Source organism: Monodelphis domestica, chromosome 6, assembly GCF_027887165.1.
Source record: "Monodelphis domestica isolate mMonDom1 chromosome 6, mMonDom1.pri, whole genome shotgun sequence".
NCBI lineage: Eukaryota > Metazoa > Chordata > Mammalia > Didelphimorphia > Didelphidae > Monodelphis > Monodelphis domestica.
The window spans coordinates 188,684,981-188,702,760 of record NC_077232.1 but is presented as its reverse complement, the minus strand read 5'-3'; positions in this window follow the sequence as shown (position 1 = coordinate 188,702,760).

Below are 17,780 nucleotides of genomic sequence, written 5' to 3'. Positions count from 1 at the left end.
ATGTATGTATGTATGTATGAAGACAGCTCTCATATCTCACCTTACTGAGATTGAGTCTCTCTTCCTGGCTAACTAAACACACAGTTCCTCCCACACATTTTTATTTGCTATAAACTCATCACCCGGATTGTGCTTGCCACCCCGACCTCAGTTTCTTCATCTGTAAAATGAGAGGATTTGTGTGAAGGCCCTCTGAAATCTTATCCAGTTCTACCACTCTGTTCTCTTCCCCCCCTCCCCCCACCCCGGGGCAACCAACAAGTTTCCAGTTCAGAAACCAACCCCTCCCAAGTGAGCGGTGGAGACACCTTTTCCTGTTCGCGATCCCGCTCGGGTTTACTAACATCGAACTCTGGGCGCTCAGCACCCTTAGGTCCGTTTGTTCGGACGGGTTTGTTCGTAGGGTCACGTGCTGTGAACCTTCAGCTCAACGCTCGCGGCTGCTGAAATTTCAAGTTGACTCCTAATAAGGGTCGGCCCGGCTACCTTCATTCCGGCAGCCCTCAGAGCCCATTACCGTACAAGGGCAGAGTGTCTGCCTCGGAGAGAAGCGGGGCAGAGAGTGAAGCTCCCAGAAGCTAGGCTACGGAACCACCGACCTCGGTGCGAAAATGAAAGGCGTCTCTAAGCACCTCGCCACCGAAGCTCCCGAGAGAGGCGTGGGCAGCCTTCCGCGCTAAAGGTGATCGCTGTCCCGGGGCTCAAGGCTGGGGTGCAGTTCACCTTGGGAGGCTCACTCCTGGCGCGGTTTCCAGCGCCTTGGGAAGCGCGCTGGCTGCAGTGACAAGATGTGTAGAAGCAGTCAGCCCGGACTCCTCCTACGGGCATGGCGATTGTCATTCACTCCTGCCTCTATTATTATTTGGCAGTCAGAGAAGAAGACGGACACTTAGAGCGTCCCTAAGTTACAAACAAGTTACATACACTCCAGAAGTTCCCAAAAGCCAGCCAGCTGATGGGGAATCAGAACGAGACTTCTCATAAAAACGAACGGTGTCGTACCTGGGTAGGTAGGTTCCTAGGCTAGCCCACAAAAGCCTTAAAAAAAAATGCCATAGGGAGCAGCTGGGTAGCTCAGTGGATTGAGAGCCAGGCCTAGAGACGGGAGGTCCTAGGTTCAAATATGACCTCAGACACTTCCCAGCTGTGTGACCCTGGGCAAGTCACTTGACCCCCATTGCCTAGCCCTTACCACTCTTCTGCCTTGGAGCCAATACACGGTATTGACTCCAAGATGGAAGGTAAGGGTTTTTTAAAAAATGCCATAATGGACCACCAGTACGTTATTTTTCTTTGCTCAAACCTTTATTTTCTGTCTTGGTAACAACTCTAAGACAGAATGGTGAGGGCTAGGCAGGACAGTGTTAGGTGGTTCACCCAGGGTCCCACAGCTAGAACGTTGAAATTTGAACTCGGGTCCTCTTGATTCCAAACCTGTTGCTCTATTCTTTATGCCACTGTAGCGACTCCTTCCAGTATAATAGTAAAAGTATAATGTCGACTATACTTAATCACCATGTATTACATTGTTTCTACTGGAAAGGCAGTCAAATGTCCACCTTGGGATGCAACAAATCTTTTTTTCAACATTTTTCTATGCTGGAGGAATTTGTCTTCTTCCTTCCTTCCTTCCTTGTTCCCTTCCTTCCTTCCTTCCTTGTTCCCTTCCTTCCTTCCTTCCTTCCTTGTTCCCTTCCTTCCTTGTTCCCTTCCTTCCTTCCTTGCTCCCTTCCTTGCTTCCTTCCTTGCTTCCTTCCTTGCTTCCTTCCTTGCTTCCTTGCTTCCTTCCTTTTTCTCCTTCCCTTCCTTCTTTTTAAAATTAAGTTTATTTAATTAACTAAGAATGTTTTTTCCATTAGGTTACATGATTCATGTTCATTCCTTCCCCTCCCATAGCCAATTCCACTGGGTTTTACATATGTCATTGATCATTTCTTTCTTTTAAAAGTTGATTAGTTTCTTGTTGAATAGGAAGGTCTTTAAAAGAAATAGGGCTAATGATAATCATATCGAAATAAAAGAAAAACATAAATAAGAGAGCAAAAGAAAATGGAGAATGAGACCCAGATGAGCAAAGCAGTGTTGGAACTACCTTGTTAAATTTGAAAATTTTGTTTTAAAAGCTGTATGGAATGGAGATTCACAGTCCATATAGGGTCCTCTTTTTCTCTTCTTTAAATGTGGAAAATTTCATGTTTATTCATGTTTATCAGATTCATAGTAATAAAAGAGAAAGATTTTGAAAATACTATTTGTTTATTTATTGTTATACTATTTCTGGGAAAGGGAGGGAGGAGAATGCTGAAGAAAACACTAAAAAGCCAAAGACATCAATAACAATTATTTTTAAAAAGGGACAAATATTCATAGTAAAGCAAAACAAATTCCTATACTAGCTATGTCCCCAAACCTGTATAGAGCTAAGCTCATTAACTGCAGAATAATTGGTGATCTATATTGATGAAAAGATTACTTTTCAAGTCAAAGCCCAGACTAAAATAACGAAAAATACAAAGCAAAAATGTGTCAGGCTAGGTGTTGGTGACACAAAGACAAAATTTAAAAAAAAAACAAGTTCTGGCCTTGTTTTTGTTCAGTTGTGTCTGACTCTTCATGAACCAGTTTGGGGTTTTCTTGGCAATGAAATGGGATGATTTGTCATTTCATTCTCTAAATCATTTGACAGATAAGAAAACAAAGGCAAACAGAATTGAGTGACTTGTCCAGGGTCACATAGCTAATAAGTGTCTGAGGTGGGATTTGGAGATAGTTCTTTGTATATGGGAACAGATAACAGGCTAGTGTGACCAGAATGAAGAAAACTTCTTTGAAATTAGACAGGGAAGGCAGGAAGGAGACATATTATAGAAAATCTGGATTTTCTTCTAGAGGCAACAGGGATCTAATGAACATTTTTGAGTATATAGGTGCCAGTCACAAAATATGATTATTTTTTTCTTATGTAATTATCCACATGGAAACTCTGGTAGATATTTAAAAATATAATTTACTCAGGCATTCAAATCATCCCTGGGAATTCACTCATGCCAGATATATAAAATAGATATTTAATTATGTTTATATATATTTTATTTAAATATTTAAATATATTATATACCATTATATTTTATACATTTAATTTTAATATTTAAATGTAATGTTATAACATGTATTACATATATTATATATCATATTATTATATATTATTTTTCTTTTAAAATTTAAATGTTTACTATTTGCAATTTAAATCCAATATTATTATATTTATTTATTATTTATTATATATAATTATATTTATACATAATTTTAAATATTTAAATGTAATATAATATATTTATACTTATGTATTATATATGATTACATAGTTAATTTTAAATAGTAAATATTTTATATTTAAATATACTAATATATTTATATTATATATTATATATATGTTCAATGGGAGAATTGATCAAGAGGGCCTCTGAACAATCTGAATTCTCTCCTCCCACCACTCCATCACCTTGATGAGATTACAGAGTATGAATACAAAGGTAGGTATTTCCCATAAGAGAAGGAAAGGGACTAAACATTTATATAGTGCCCACCATGTATTAGGCACTGTGCTAAAGGCTTTACAAATATTATATCCTCTGTGTGGTAGGTGCTGTTATTATCACCATTTCATAGTTGAAGAAACTGAGGCCAACAGAGCTTAAGTGACTTGTCGAGGGTCAGCCAGCTATTGAGTGTCTTTGGTCACGTTGGAACTCAGGTTTTCTAACGCTTTATCCTACACTAACTAGCTGGGAGCTGGCCATAGATACTACTAGCCCTTGTGTGATAGATGACACAGGGAATTCCTGATTGGTCTTCAGTGAAAGTGGTTTCATCCAAGATAACTGGCAATGTCAGAGCAGCTGGAGCTTTGGATCTCTTTCCTCTACCTTGGACATCCAGGGATGAGGGGAAGGGATTTCTCTGTCCTCTTCCCCCTCCTAGCCCATTCCTCAAGAGTGGCAATGGTAATCTGAAACATCCAAAAACATGAGCCTGGGATTGATCTTGAATCTCTGAATGCAAGGAGTGGTCAGGCACTAGTGTTCTGGAGAAACAGTCAATAGCTGGAAATGACAGACTTTGCTGCTACCTTGTAGCCAGAGACGTCTGAGTTTATAATTCAAGCCTCTGCTGTGTCTCTGGAGGGAAGATATTTCCGTTACAGAAGGCTTCTCAGAGAAAAAGAGGGTCAGCACTAAATTCATCCTGCATCTCTTTAGAACTAAAAGAAAGCTATGACCTGGCTGGGCTGGAGGTTTGCCAAACTACTAAGATTATCGCTGTGATATGCTTGGGCAGAGCAATTTTGAGTTGAATATGAAATATCTGTTCAGCAGTTCCACAAAGAGTCTTTACCATTTAAGAGTGATGGTGAACCTTTTAGAGAACGAGTGCCCAAACTGCAACCTTCATGCTGCTTTTGAGTACCCCCTACCCCACCTTATTTCAGAGAGGGGAGGGAGGAAGTCCTCACATTGGGCTGCTGGGCAGAGAGGTGGGTGATGAGGGAAATGTTCTCAGGCACACATGGAGAGGGAAAAAGGAGCAGCTCCCTCCAGCACACTCTGGCACATGTACCATAGGTTCACCAACAGAGATCTAAGATGTCATAGTATGTATATTTGTTTTTTTTTTTTATAATATTTTCTAATTCCTGTGGCAGCTAGGTGGCCCAGTAGATAGAGGGCTAGGCCTGGAGTCTGGACCCAAGTTCAAATCTGCCTTAGACATTTACTGACTGGGTAACCCTGGGCAAATCAGTTAATCCTGTTTGCCTCAGTTGCTTCATCTGTCAAATGAGTTGGAGAAGGAAATGGCAAACCATTCCAATATCTTTGCCAAGAAAACCCCATATGGAGTCATGAAGAGTCAGACATGACTGAAATAAATTAATGACAACAAAATGTTTCCTATATTTGTTCATGCATATTTTATATTCTTTTATATCTCATGAAGTTTTTGGGGTAAAAGAAATAAACAATTGTCCCAAAGCTGATTCCCCTTAATGCTAGTGCCTTCCCTCTGAAATTATCTTCCATCTAACATGTATATATCTTGCATGTACATAGGTTTGTTTCCTTTTTAATGTTGTCTAATGATGTCTTAGACTGTAACATCTTGAGAGTAGGATTATTCTTGCCTTTTTTACTCTTTTTAATTTACAGTATTATAGTATGTAGCACAGAGTAAGTACTTAATGAGTGTTTTTTATTGATTGACTCATCCCCATTTTATACACTAAGTACCTTGGGTCTATCTTATCTGAAGCTGGACACATGGTCAAATCTAAACTATAAGTCTCACATATATAAAGGTTTTATACATACATATATATGTATATATATATGTATATATATATACACACACACACACACACACACACACATACATATTCAAATCTCTTTTTTAGAGATTCCCCTGGAGTCACTCCAGTTTGGAAATCAAGTCGAAGAGAAAATCTGATCCCCTCCTTAGGGTAAAGCCCTCACAAGATGATTTGTGTAAGCTGAGTCCCCTTTAGAGCTCCCTGAGCTTTAGCATTCACATGAAGTTCTGCAAAATCCCCTTATTTCTAGTTCATTTAATTCTAACTCAACTTCCTCCCTCCTACTATGAACTTATTAGAGGAAAGGTTCTAAATAAGTATTAAGAATCACCTCTAATGACCCAAACACTTACAATCATATTTATGCAAAGCAATTATGACATTCAGTAGCTTTATTCACTCAGCACAGTTTTATATTGGGCAACAGCCTCTCTCCCAGAAGTCATTCTCTCTGATCCATTATGTAAAAAGTTAATTATGAAAAGCCCATCTCCATCTGTTCAGTGTCTCTGAATCACAAACAAAATGGGCTATTCCCATTGCTATAAGCATAGACTAGTCTCATCTTCCATCCCTTCAACATCTTGTCACAAGCTAAAGGTTAAGTATATTATTCCAACTGACTTAAGAATTAAATGAAACTCTCTGAAAGTGGAGTTACTGAAGTGAGTTAACTGAGTCAAACTCAATCAGGTGTGAGTCCCCAGAGTTCATATGACACAGGAAAGACGCAAGCAAGGGCTAAATTTAGTGAGAAAAGAATTAAAACCACAACTGTGCAAAAATATATATCTGCCCGACAAGAAGCCTTGCCTCTCTGTTTCCTGGCCAGAGAAGTGGTATTTCCATGCCATCTATTAAAGTATGAGAGAGATTGCTTCCTGAGCCCAGAACCATGAAATGCCCAGATCAAAATGCCTTTTTACTAAATCAAATTTAATACCTCTGCTGAGATAAGGGGAATTTTAACTACATTTTTTTCAAAGCAATAAGTACTTAACTTTTTAAAAGCCAGGGGTAGTTGCAAGGCTGGAGCTATCCAGACAAGTATAATTGAAATTAAATAGTATTTTGGAAGCAGAGGGAAAATGGCAGAGTATAGTCAGCTCCCTATCAACACTCCAGAAAGATGTAGGAAACCACCAAACTAAACTCCAATGGGGAAATCCTAGAAAAAGCCAGGGAGAGTTGCTCTTTCAGCATAGGTTAACATAGGGAGACAGACAGAGAAGTTTGTGGACATGAGGGCTGGGGTTCTGGCCAGGGACATTCCTCAGATGGAAAAGCTATACCCAGAGGTCCTAGACCCATCTGGGGCACTGTGACCTTGTGCAGATGCCAAAACAGCTACCAGTTGATATTTCTGTCAGATCATTACCCAGTGCTGGGTCATAGATCTGGGGAGGAATGAAGAGGGGACTTGTACCCAGGGGGAGTATTCTGAAGTAAGGAATTGTTACAAGCCCTAGGCTATATATCAGGAGAGAAGAGCAAACTCAGAGCAAGTAGCATCTTGTGTGACCCTGGTCCTTAGGAGCAGAGCATGGTCTCAGTTCTAGCTTTTGGTCAATTCTGGAACCCACAGAGGGAGAACCATGGAAGAAATCTCAGGCCAAAGAGAAGCCTATAATTCTGTCACTCTGAAGCAGTAGAGTTTTCCAGATTCCCGACATCAGCAGTCTACTACTTGTTGGGAACTTGTAGAGCTGAGATTAGGGGGATTTATATTTTGTTCTTGGTTAGACCACTTTGGGAGGATTGATAGCTATCATTCCCCAGCCAGAGCTGTCCCTGGAATATTAGAATAACAAAATACTCCATACCTACAACAAAATAACAACAGAATCAGCCCAGACCTACCTTTGTACAAGTGTAGATAGCCTGATCCAAACATCAGACCCAAAGTCAGGAAATAGGCTAAAGAAAGAGCAAACAAAAATGAATCTCACTGTAAAAAATTATCATTGTGACAAGGACAATCAAGACACAAACCCAGAAGAGAGTGGCTCCAAAATATCTATAAGAAAAGCTTCAAATAAAAACATAGCTTGGGTACAAATTAAACTAGAATTCCTGGAAAGGATAAAGCAAAGGGGTTTTTTAATGTTTTTTTTTGGGGGGGAAGGGGATTACATGTGTCTTTGGTCAAAAACTTTTTTCATGTTGTTGATGTTTACATTAGGATGTTCATTTAGAGTCTACATCCTCAAGCATATCCCCATAAAACCATGTGATCAAGCAGTTGTTTTTCTTCGGTGTTTCTACTCCCAGTGTTTCCTCTAAATGTGGATAGTGGTTTTTCTCGTAGATTCCTCCAAGTTGTTCAGGATCACTACATTGCCACTAATGGAGAAGTTCTTTACATTAGATTGCACCACAGTGTATCAGTCTCTGTGTATAATGTTCTCCTGGTTTTGCTCCTTTCACTCTGCATCAATTCCTGGAGGTCGTTCCAGTTCACATGGAATTCCTCCAGTTTGTTATTCCAAATTTTTTTTTTTTAGGAATTAAAATGTTTTTACAAATGAAACGGGAGAGCTAGAGGAAACTTTTGCAAAAGAAATGAGAGCTAGGCAAAAAAGAATTGGAAATGAAACAAACTCACTGAAAATTAGACTGTACCAAATGGTTTAAGAACTCTAAAGCAAAATCAAAAGCCTGGAAAAATAGAAGAAAATATAAAAGTATCTCATAGCAAAAACAACTGATCTTATAAACCAAGGAAGAAAAAAATTAATAACTGAATTGCCTGAAAGCCATGATCAAAAAAGGTGCCTAGACATCATATTTCAGGAAATCTTAAGAGAAAACTGTCTGAATCTTGTAGAACAAAGTGGAAAGGGAAAGGAGTAATTAATTACTTCCTAAAAGAAATCCCAAAGTGAAAACTCCCAGGAACATTATAGCCAAAATACATAGCTTCCAGATCAAAGAAAATATACTGCAAATAGCAGAAAAGAAAATATTCAAGTGCTAAGGAGTCATAGTCAAGATCCTACATGATTTAGTAGCCAACACTATGAAGGAGTAGAGAGTTTGGAATATGGTATTTCAAAATACAAAGATTTAGGCTTTTAGTAAAGAATTATCTAGATAAACTGAATATTATGCTAAATGGGAAAAAATGAACCTTTAAACAAATAGAAGAATTCTAAGCATTCTTTTTAAACTCTTACCTTCAGTCTTAGAATTAATTAGTTCCAAGGCAGAAGACTGGTAGGTGGTAAGCAACTTTCCTAGGATCACACAGCTAGGAAGTGTCTGATGACAAACTTGAACCCAGGACCTCCTGTCTCTAGGCCTGACTCTCAGCCCACTGAGCCACCTAGCTGCCCTCAGTCTAAGTATTTGTCATGAAAACTGAAGTTCAAACATAGGAGTTAAGAGAAACATAAGATAAATAAGGATGAACATTTTTGTGGGAACTGACAGGGATAAACTACTTATACTCTAATATGGGGAGGTAAAACATGTTTTCCCTTTGAATCCTGTCATCTTCTGGGGTTTAATTAGAAGGCCTGGGAATGGTTCTGTTATATCTTGCTGATGTTAAATTAAGAATGGAAAGAGAGGAGAAAGAGAATACATTGGGGAAAAGGGGAATGGAAAGTTGGGGAAGTTATCACAAGTAATCAGGATATGTATATTGAAGTTGATACAACCAAGGAAGAAAGTAGGGGGAGTCAATGACTTTTGGTGGTCAAAGGAAGGAAAAACACCCCCCCACACACACAGCATTGGACACACATACACACAGCATTGGACACAAAAATACCTTTTACTCCATGGGGGGAAAGAAGCAAAAAGGGAGGAAAGAGAAAGGGAAATCAGAAGGAAGATAAATTAAGGCAAGAATTAGTACTAAGAAAAACAAAGTCCAAGGATGTATAAAAATTCTTATAGCTCTTTTTGTAGTGGCAAAGAATGAGAATCTGAGGAGGTGCCCCTGAATTGGGGAATGGATGAATAAGTAACACATAAATGTGACAGAATACAATTGTTATAAGTGAAGTGTGAAGAATAAAGTGAACAGAACCAGGTGAACAATCTGTACAATGTCAATTTACAGTACTGTTAAGACAAATAAATTTGAAAGATGTAGGAATTCTGATCAATAGAATGACCAACCACAATTCCAGTAATCTAGTAATCAGACATGCTACCCACCTCCTGATGGAGATAAAAGATGTAGAATGAAGATTAAGACAGTTCCTGTCTTTGTCTATCTCCACATTTTTTTCTTTTGGACATGGACAATGGGGAAATTTGTTTCATTTCACTTTACAGGTTTATAACAGGAGTTTTCTTTTTTTTTTTTCCTTTCATTCTCAATTGGAGTGAGTAGGAGAGGGTGTGTATTTTTGCTCACTGAAAAAATAGTGAAAAAAGAAAGTAAGCATTATTTTGAACATGTTAGGCCATTTTTATGGTTTTAAAAATTATTTTTCAGTTTTTTTCTGTTTATCTGAGTTTATCTTTTCAGTTTATCTGAGCATCCATGCTAAATACACATTCAGTTAAAAAAATTTCTCTTCCTCCATGCAGTTATATCTACTTTATTTCCCTTAATCCAGTAAGCAATTATGTACCAACTATCTGCCAGTCATTCCACCAGGAGCTGTGGACACAGAGAAGGAGAAAGGGAGCCTACCCTCAAGGAACTTATGTTCTACTTCAGAGTGGCAGGGGTAGAAAGGTGGAGACAAGTAAATATGAAATTTACTTTTCATATTGGTTTTATGATTGTGGCTCTTTCCCCCCCCCCTCATTTATAAGCCCTTAGTGGGCAAGTTCATTTTCTTCTTTTAGTTTTTGGGTTAGTCATTTAATATCCCACCATGTCAATGCCATTTAATAAAATTTCCATGTCCACAGGGAAAAGTTTTGGGCACTGAGATCTTCAGAAGAGCTCTACAAAGATCAGTGGCCCTTTTGGGAACTCTAGTTCTGAATCACTCTATATATCCAGGTTTTCAAACTCTAAATTAAAAGAAATAGCAAGTGTTGATTCAACACAATGGGAAAACCTATCTTCTTGGAACTCTAATATGATGAAAAAATAAACAATTAATATTCATCTAATATTCCCATTATTATAACATTGAAATGGACTTCATGAAAATAAGATGATTAGAAAATGCTAAAAGAAGAAAAAAAATAAAAAGGAACAGACTTCCAAACCTACTAAGAATTTGCTTTATTTAAATGAAATTATTTCCTTCTTCAAATCAAAAATATTAATTTTTTTTAACAAAGCCCTAAATTTGGTACTGGAACTAGGCTACAAAGGCTACAAAGTAAAAATGGAAAGTTTTTGCTCTGAAAGAGGTTACAATCTACTAGACTCAGTCCACCTGCATTTAAATAATATAAGAGATAGTATGTGACGGGAGAAATTACAGATCTATATCATATCCCTATCCTTTCCATATGCAAAGGTATTAAGAGTGTCATAATTTCCAAAGGCTTTGGTGACAAATGAGAGTTCTTAGAGCAAGGTCTATAAAAGGCCTTTCTCAGTGATAGGAAAGCTATCCTCTGACATAGCCATGATGATATCATCTGTGGGTAAGAAACTGATTGACATTCCTGTCATTACAACCACACTGATCTTCCTAGATAAATGAAGCTTGGTCATACAATTGCTTGCATGAGAGGTAGCATCTATAAATTAAAGGAACTGGAGAATTAAGTAATCATTCAGATGATTAAGGGAAATCTGTCCCTTTTCTCCCTCCATCCATCTTAACCACCCACCCTCAATATGAAACAAAAATAATTTGGCTTCAATTCATAGGAATAATTATTAAGGACTTGTGATTTTCCTCCCCGTTCTCTTCCCAGCACCCTATTACCCCTTCTGGAATGTCCCCATTATTCTCTCCATCCATTTGTTTATCCAACTTCCAGGGCTCATCTTAGTCCCCACCTCACATACATAATCTGTTCCTTCCTTTCTCTTTTTAAAGAACTGAATAAGTTCATCTTGTCTAATCCCTTCATATTTACATATAAGGAAACTGAGGTCTAGAATAGCCAACTAACTTGTTCAGATAATAAACGTTAAAAACCTCAATTTCTTAATTTGTTCAATAAGAACAAATGCTAAAATTCTATAATGCTGTGACACTAACCAATTATGTGACCACAGGTTATTTTACTTACATGGACTAATGTCCTCATCTACAAAATAAGTAACTTGAACAACAAAATCCAGCAGGAAGAGAGAGAGAAATTCTATTCAAAATAAGCACATGAATATATAAACTATTAGGAGTCCAATTTACAAGATGACAAAAAAAAGGAAAAATGAGAATTTTTGGAGGAGCGGGGAGGAACACAGGCACACTGATACATTGATGGTAGAGTCATTCTACAGAATTTGGAACTCTCGCTCAAAAGTCACCAAACCCTGACCCAGCAATGTCATTACTTAACTTACAGCTCAAAGAGAATTTTTAAAATGAGCCATTTACACAAAAATATTTCTAGCAGTAATTTTTGTTGTAATCAAGAATTACAAAAAAAGGGAATGCCTATTAATTGGGAAATACCTGAATAAATTCTGGTGTTGGAACACAAAGGAGCACTATTTTGCTATAAGAAATGAATGAAGGAATGGACTGTTTCAGAGGAAGAGTCATATAAACGGAAACAGAGAGAAATGAGCAGAACCAGTAGGATGATTTATACAATGACAACACTGAAAAGAAAAATGACTTTGAAAGGAGCTTAGATAGAATAATCTCTAAAAGTCCTTTCTAGTTCTAATAGTCTAAGATTCTGTGTTGGCTGAGAGCATATCTTTCTCTGTGGTAAGAGTGGTTTGCTGGTGGAAGGTAAGCAATTGTTGCTTAGTCATTCAGTCGTGTCCTATTCTTCATGACTCCATGGACCATAGCATGCCAATGCTGTCCATAGGATTTTCTTGGCAAAGATATTGGAGTGGTTTGCCATTTCCTTCTCCAGCAATGTAGGCAATAAAGATGTGTTAATAATTAGCTTAATCTTCCATTTTGATTTCATAATTACACATACTCCAGAGTTTAGAAGGGATGTAAAAAAACAGATTTGAAGATAGATCTTCAGATTCCAGAGTCAGTGTTCTTTCTCCTCTCTCCCAAGTGTGTAGACGACCATTGATAACTTGCAAGGAATGTGAAAAAATGGTACTGCCTTGGGGAATAACAAACTGGTTTATTGATGTAAGGAATATTAAAGCACCATAAGAAATGATGAACATGTGGAATCCAGAGTACAATGCAAACAGCTGGATTAAGGGTATGTGGCCCATTGGAAAGAATACCATACTTGAGCCTCAGGACCTGTGTTAGACATTGGTTTTTACCACTTCCTACCTGTGTTGCCTTGGCACGCTATTCCATCTATCTAGACCTCAGATCTCTAAAATATCTGACTAGCTGACCTCTAAATCACTTCTTCCTCTAAATATGAGATGCTATGAATTGATATGGGGTGAAGTGAGAACTAAGAAAATAATTTATATAATGATGTTAATAGTATAAATGGAAATAACACTAAAAAGAGGTCAAATGTTTTATAATTGTAATGACCAGTATTGTTTCTGAGAAAGAGATGAAGAAAAGTAACTCTGTTTTGTTAGAGCTAGAGGGCAGGACTGTGGGTACAGAATGGAATAATACCCTCGGATCTCTGTGTTGCTGTGTTGGTTAGTTTTGCATAAATGTTTTTCTTGGTTATTAAGAAGGTTTCTCATGGGCAAGGGAGAGGGCAGAACTGAAAAGGACTGCAAAAACAAAAGGCATCAAAACTTGTTTAAGAGGTTTTTTTTTTTTTAAACTGGTATTAGTGTCTTGGTGCCAACTCACAAAGAGAAGCATAACTCACTTAAGGACCTTGGGTTCAGTTATGATTACCACTTTCTTTCCTGTTTAGTCTCTTAAGGGGATGTGTGCTTCCAACATCAACAAATTAATTCCTATTGAAAAAAGAAGTGAAATGAAAAATTCTTAAAGGGCAACAGCCAGGACTAGACCTTTTGGATTACTCCCTTTTCAACATTTTTTGAGGTAGCATTTTTAAAACTATATAACATAATATGTAATATAAAAATAATATATAAGATTTGTTATAAATATGTAATAACTTATAAAATAGAAACAAATCCTCACATTAGCTTTGTCCAAAAATCTCTTATTTTTCTCTCCTCTCATCTTCTTCCATCCCCAAGAAAGCAGGCAATATATAGGTTGTACATATATATGTACATATATACATAATGTATATTTCCCTGTTTGCCATATTGTGAAACTAGACACATGTAGCTTACACTTGTGAAAAATTCTTGGAGGAAATAAAATGAAGAATGGTATGTTTCAATCTGTATTTGGACTCTATAGCAGCTCTTTTTGTGGTGGCAAAGAACTGGAAACTGAAGGTATAGCCATCAATTGGGGAATGGCTGAAGAAAGCATGATATATGATTGTAATGGAATATCATTGTGTTGTAAGAAATGACGAACAAGATGATCACAAAAAACCCTGGATTAAGACTTATGTGAAGTGATGTAAAGTGAAGTGAGCAGAAACAAGAGAATATTGTACACAGTAACAACAGTAATATATGATGATCGATAGTGAATTACTTAGCTATTATCAACAAGGCAAGGATCCAGGACAACTCCAAGGGGACTTGTGATGATAAAGAATATCTCTTTCAACTTAAAAAAAATAATTAAACCCTCTGGCTACCAGTCTACACTAACTATCAAAGCCGAGCTAGGACTATTTGGCTTGTGATGACTGAAAGTATAGATTGAACCAAGCTATCACCTTCTGATAAATATCTTAATATTCAGTTCAAGGAGAAAAGAGTTTCCAACAAGGGAAGACTCAAGGCTTTGAAAAAGCCATCCTCCAAAATAATTGATTGATTAATGATACTTTTACTAAGTCATTTCTGCTCTCAAGGCTAACCACTTGAGATGAAATTACATTTCAAGGAAAGGGAATGGTTCCTGTTGACATTTATAGTCTCTTTCTTCATTTTTCTCTATTGCAGGGACTCATGATATTTTTCCTCTAACATTGCTAACTACACAAATGTGAACATTAATAATTTCCTGGTCTACAATCCTGGATACTATTAGCTTCGAGATACAATGGCTTCTGAGTCCTTTGTTACAATGCTACATTTTATGACCTACCTTTAACAAGTAGTGTTTTTCTAAATTTTAGCTTGTTTACTGAAACTCAACACATATTTGTTAGCTCACTACATCAAAACAAGATAGCACATTTTTCTCCTAATTATTTAAACAAATATCAGAAAGAACACTTTCAGGGGAACTTATTTGCCATTTGAAAAGCATGATCAATCCTGATAGAGCTTTTAAAAAATTGTTACAAATATTACTCATCCCACTGAACTAAATTTCTACTGACTTACATCTTTTGAAGATATTTAGTCAGCATTCACACCCTAGAACTTCTGGACCCTTCCAACTACTCTGGTAAGATGCTCATTTCCTTTTCTGATCTTAAAGGAATAGGGATATAATGGTGGCTATTTCTGAAATCAAGCCAGATCTTTAATTCAAGCCAACAATAAATCCAATATGGAAGATGGAAGTGGTAACTTTGTGCCTACACCATGAACATTTTTTTTTATTGTGAACTAAAAGCAGAGGATGTCTCTGATTTTCTCTTTGTATTTTTCCCCCCATTTGAATACATTTATTTAGTCAATTTAGAACATTATTCCTTGGTTACAATAATCACATTATTTCCCTCGCTGCCCTCCACGCACTCTTCCCGCAGCCAACTTGCAATTTCATTGGGTATTACTTGTGTCCTTGATCTGAACCTATTTCCATGTTGTTGTTTGCATTAGGATGTTCATTTAAAGTCTACATTCCCAACCATATCCCTTCGACCAATGTATTCAAGCAGGTGTTTTTCTTCAGTGTTTTTACTCCCGCAGTGTTTCCTCTGGATGTGGATAGTGGTTTTTCTTGTAGGTTCCTCCGAGTTGTCCAGGGTCATTGCATTGTCACTAATGTCCATTACATTCGATTGTACCACAGTGTATCAGTCTCTATGTACAATGTTTTCCTGGTTCTGCTCCTCTCACTCAGCATCAATTCCTAGAGGTTGTTCCAGTTCCCATGGAATTCCTCCAGTTTACTATTCCTTTGAGCACAATAGTATTCCATTACCAACAGATACCACAATTTGTTTAGCCATTCTCCAATCAAAGGGAATCTCCTCATTTTCCAGTTTTTGCCGCCACAAAGAGCACAACTATGAATATTCTTGTACAAGTCTTTTCCCTTATTATCTCTTTGCGGTACAAACCCAGCAGTGCTATGGCTGGATCAAAGAGCAGACAGTCTTTTGGGCATAGTTCCAAATTGCCCTCCAGAATGGTTAGATCAATTCACAACCCCACCAGCAGTGAATTAATGTCCCTATTTTGCCATATCCCCTCCAGCATTCATTACTTTCCTTTGCTGTCATGTTAGCCAATCTGCTAGGTGTGAGGTGATACCTCAGAGTTGTTTTAATTTGCATTTCTCTGATTATAAGAGATTTAGAACACTTTTTAATGTGCTTATTAATAGTTTTGATTTCTTTAACTGAAAATTGCTTATTCATGTCCCTTGCCCAATTTTCATTTGGAGAATGGCTTGATTTTTTGTATAACTGGTTTAGCTCTTTATAAATTTGAGTAATTAGACTTTTGTCAGAGACTTTTGTAATGAAGATTGTTTCCCTATTTGTTGCTTCCCTTCTAATTTTGGATGCATTAGTTTTGTTTGTACAAAAACTTTTTAATTTGATGTAATCAACATTATTGATTTTATATTTTATGGTTTTTTCCTAGCTCTTCCTTGGTTGTAAAGTCTTTCCTTTCCTAAAGATCTGACAAGTATACTATTCTGTGTTCACCTAATTTGCTTATAGTTTCCTTCTTTATATTCAGGTCATTTACCCATTCTGAGTTTATCTTGGTGTAGGGTGTGAGATGTTGACCCAAACCTGATCTCGCCCATACTGTTTTCCAATTTTCCCAGCAGTTTTTAATCAAAAAGTGGGTTTGGGCCCCAAAACTGGGATCTTTGGGTTTATCATAGACTGTCTTGCTGAGGTTATTTACCCCAAGTCTATTCCACTGATCCTCTTTTCTGTCTCTGAGCCAGTACCAAATTGTTTTGATAACCACTACTTTATAGTATAGTTTGAGATCTGGGACTGCAAGTCCTCCTTCCTTTGCATTTTTTTTCATGATTTCCCTGCATATCCTTGATCTTTTGTTCTTCCAAATGAATTTTGTTATGTTTTTTTTCTAATTCAGTAAAAAAGTTTTTTGGTAGTTCAATGGGTATGGAAGTAAATAAGTAGATTTCTTTGGGTAGGATTGTCATTTTTATTATGTTAGGTCATCCCACCCATAAGCAATCAATGTTTTTCCAATTATTTAGATCTAGTTTTAACTGTGTGGAGAGTGTTTTGTAGTTGTGTTCATATAGTTCCTGTGTATGTCTCGGCAGATAGATTCCTAAGTATTTTATTTTGTCTAGGGTGATTTTAAATGGAATTTCTCTTTCTAGTTCTTGCTACTAAAATGGGTTGGAGATATATAGAAATGCTGATGACTTATGCGGGTTTATTTTGTATCCTGCAACTTTGCTAAAGTTGTTGATTGTTTCGACTAGCTTTTTGGTTGATTCTCTAGGATTCTTTAAGTAGACCATCATATCATCCACAAAGAGTGATAACTTGGTCTCCTCATTGCCAATTCTAATACCTTCAATTTCTTTTTCTTCTCTAATTGCTACTGCTAGTGTTTCTAGTACAATGTTAAATAATAGAGGTAATAATGGGCATCCTTGTTTCACCCCTGATCTTATTTGGAAGGCTTCTAGTTTATCCCCATTGCAGATGATGTTTGCTGGTGGTTTTAGATATATATTGTTTATTATTTTTAGGAAAGGTCCTTCTATTCCTATACTTTCTAGTGTTTTCAATAGGAATGGGTGTCGTATTTTATCAAAGGCTTTTTCTACATCTATTGAGAGAATCATGTGATTTTTGTCAGTTTGCTTGTTAATATGGTCAATTATATGGATGGTTTTCCTAATATTGAACCATCCTTGCATTCCTGGTATGAATCCTACCTGATTGTAGTGGATAACCCTTGTGATAACTTGCTGGAGTCTTTTTGCTAGTATCCTATTTAAGATTTTTGCATCTATATTCATTAAGGAGATTGGTCTATAGTTTTCTTTCTCTGTTTTTGACCTGCCTGGTTTTGGAATCAGAACCATGTTTGTGTCGTAAAATGAATTTGGTAGAACTCCTTCTTTGCTTATTCTGTCAAATAGTTTGTATAATATTGGGATTAGTTGTTCTTTGAATGTTTGATAGAATT